Source organism: Octopus bimaculoides, chromosome 9 (genome assembly GCF_001194135.2).
Source record: "Octopus bimaculoides isolate UCB-OBI-ISO-001 chromosome 9, ASM119413v2, whole genome shotgun sequence".
Lineage (NCBI taxonomy): Eukaryota > Metazoa > Mollusca > Cephalopoda > Octopoda > Octopodidae > Octopus > Octopus bimaculoides.
The window spans coordinates 58,165,011-58,168,796 of record NC_068989.1 but is presented as its reverse complement, the minus strand read 5'-3'; positions in this window follow the sequence as shown (position 1 = coordinate 58,168,796).

Here is a 3,786-nt window from a genome sequence, read left to right as displayed (position 1 = left end):
GTTTCATTTTAAAAGTGAAAGTATTTGACATGAGTGTTTTTGTTTCACTTTTGACACGTAATACTTAAATAGTGTAGGAGATATTATGTTGCCGTGTGCTCGAACTCTGCAAGAAATTAATAATTTTTTTGACTAAAACACAACTGGAACCCTAAGTAAGGCATGTGTAAAATTTGAATGAAATTGGTTGCGTAGTTCTCGAGTTTTAGGGATTCACACAGACAGACAGACAGACAGACATACATTCTCATTTTTATATATATAGATAATGAGCAATTGCCATCATGTTTAACGTATGAAAAAACGTTATCAAATGAAGCGACGACGCCTTCAAGAATGAATGAACATTTACAAAAAATGCATCCAGATAAAGCATGAAAAGATGAGGACTACTTTCGCCAAATGAAAAATGATTTAAAAAACCCTTTTATTCTGAAAGAGTTGTTTACCAAACAAACTAGGTAAATAGGGAAGGGGTTTATTAAGTATTTATAAACTCTCAAAATTAATTACGAAAAGTGGAAAACAACGTACTATTGACGAAACTTTTCTCTTACCAGCTAGAAATGAACTTTTAGATACTATGATTTGCTCAGAAACTATGATTTTCTTTACAACTTTATGTGACAATGAATCTTTGCTAACGGTCTACGTCCGTTATATAAACTCAAATCAGGAAATTATTGAAGAGTTTCTATTTGCTGAAAAAAATGGTAATTGACAAAAAAGGTTTTTCAATTTTTAATGTTGTTAAAGATTTTTTAATGTAAAAATATTCCTTTCACAAATATTATTGCAAGTACAACAAATGGAGCACCAGTTGTGATAGGCCGTTATCGAGGATTTATAATACATTCAAAGTAAATAGTTCCACATATATTTACAGTTCACTGTGTTATTCATCGAGAACAATTAGCTGCAGCACATTTTAGTGGTACACTACATAACGCGTTGAATGACGTAATTAAAACAGTAAATAAAATCAAGACCCATTCACTGAATGACTGTATCTTTCGGAAGCTTTTGTCATGAAAAAGAAGAAAATTTAAGCGCTTGTTGCTTCATACTGAGGTGCAATGGCTTTCGAATGGAAACTGCTTAAAGCATTTTTATGATCTCTATGATACTGTTTTCGAATTTCTTAATTCATATGAGGAGGACATGCATAATAAATTAAGCGACGAAAGAGTTGACATCGCATATCTTTCTAATATTTTCACTAAATTCAATGAGATTAACATTAAGTTGCAGGGAAGTAATATAAAATTAATTAAAGCAAAGTTAATCATAAATGCATTTATCAGCAGATTATCATTCAAGAAAGAGACTATCGACGAGAGATTCTTTTAAAACGCAATGAAAGCAATTTAATTTTGGTTTCAAATTTTGGTACAAGGCCAGCAGTTTCGAGAAAGTTGGTAATCTCTTACATCGACTCCAGTGCTCAACTAGTATTTATTTTATCGACCCCAAAAGGATGAAAACGCAAAGTCGATGTCGGCGGAATTTGAACGCAGAATGTAAAGACGGACGAAATACCAGTAAGCATTTTGCGCTGCGTGCTAATGATTCTGCCAGCTCGCAGCCGTTTGTAGCAATTTAATATTAGATAGGGATATAGATTGCTATTGTTTTCATCTGCAGACACTGAAAGAAGACTTAATGATAAGGTTTAAGGATTTTACTGATCTTAAGGTACCTGATTGGGTCATAAATCTATTTCTTTCTGATGTCTCTTCTGCTCAACCAAATTTACATGAAGAAATTATTTATCGCCTCAAAAAATGGTTTCGAAGCTCAAGTATATTTTCAACAGCTTGGTTATGAATCCTTATGGCCTACAATGCAAAGAAAATATTCTCATCTTTGGCAAGAAATTAAATTACTGTTCATTGCCTTTCCTTGATTCAGTGCAGTGTCGTAATTGCTGACTTAGCAACGAAATAAATTTTCAATAAGTCAAAGAGGAGAGTTGTGACTTTTTTTTAACTAAGTTTGAATCTGATATTGAAAATTTAGCTGGATCTCATCAGAGAAGCCATTAACTTGCAATGTAATGTATAAAGTAAATTTGCAACTGTTAATTTAATTCTTTTTTTATCATTTCACTGTTAAAAGCTTATACAATCCATTGTTTTAGTAAAATTTATGAATTATCATCCATGTTAAGATAGTTTAGTCGTGATGTCTCATTCGCCACTTTGGTGGACACTAGGCATAACAACTACTTAAAAAAGGTGCTAAAAATGTTTAAGAACTACTGGTCTATAACAATATGAAGCGCAAACGATCATAGGAGAAGCGCGGCGAACCATCACAAACAACCTCCAAAGCAGCTGCCAAAGAAGCTTATGTTTTCAATTTGGTGAGATTTGAAGAGTTATGCCTTTTACGAATTTCTTCCCACAGACAGAACCATAAATTCGGATGCGACAGAAGTCACTGAGGCTTGGCTGGTAAGTTTTGCCACACTATCCATATTTGCCCGACATGGCACCTTCAGATTTCCACCTGTTTCGGTCTCTTCAAAATCCATTGAATGGTTAGGCCTTTAACTCTGAAGAGGATGTAAAAATTGACCTGGAAGTGTTTATCGGTAGTAAAGACAGGAAATTCCATGAACAGATAATAATGAATCGGCCCACGAGCCAGCAGAAGATACCGGAAGGAAACGGTAATTATATCATTAATTGAATAAATCACTTCGTGTTTAAAACTCGTGCCTTATCTTCGCTTAAAAAACCAAACAGACATTTTGGCCAACTCGATATTTTAGTTTATAAACGTAAAGGATGTGTAACAAGAAGTCTAGGTTGAGTTCGAAACCCAAACTTGTGGTCCACTGACTGGAATCCACAGCACATCGACAAAATTATTATGGAAAAATATAGCTTGTGCTATTACTTTCTGTACTAAGGCAGTGAGCTGGTAGAATCGTTAGCACGTCGGGCAAAATGCTTAGCAGCTTTTCGTCCATCATTATATTCTAAGTTTAAATTCCGTCGAGGTCGACTTTTCCTTTCATCCTTTCAGGGTCGATAAAATAAGCACCAGCTGATCATTGGGGTCAAGGCAATCGACTTATCGCTCCTCCGATGTTGCTGGCCTTGTGCCAAAATTTGAAACCGTTATTACTTTCCATAGGCGGCGAGCTAGCAGAATCGTTAGAATGCCGGACAAAATGCTTGGCAACATTTCGTCCGTCTTTACTTTCTAAGTTCAAATTCCGAAGAGGTCGACTTTGCCTTTCATCCTTTGGGGGATGAAATTGGGATCGATATAACAGACTAGCCCTTTTCCCAAAATTTCAGGTCTGTGCCTATAGTAGAAAGGCTATTACTTCTTACACTAAAGACGGTAAGCTGGCAGACTCTTGGGAGCGTCGGAAGAAATGCCCCTCGTTACTCCTTGCAACTAACATTCTGAGTTGAAATCTCGTCGAGTTAACGTTACTTTTCGTCCTTTCTCGTTAACGTATTTTTCTGCAATAAATGGATAATTTATTCTGATCACGCTATTTATAGCACTATCACGCGGTTGAGAAATAAATTTATTTCTGTATCTTAAAAAAATTGTTATTACTTTTTGTACTAGTTTTGTTTCGGAAAAATTTCCTTCTAACTCGACGATAAAAGCAACATTTTTATTAAGATAGATTTAATAGGAATTTAAGAAATTTTACCATCGTTTTAGAATTATCCAAATAACTGTTTAGAGTCTCGGTTGCATTTATAGATAAATATACGTCAAGATTTCACTGTTTATGCATAAGAAAGCCATAAATTA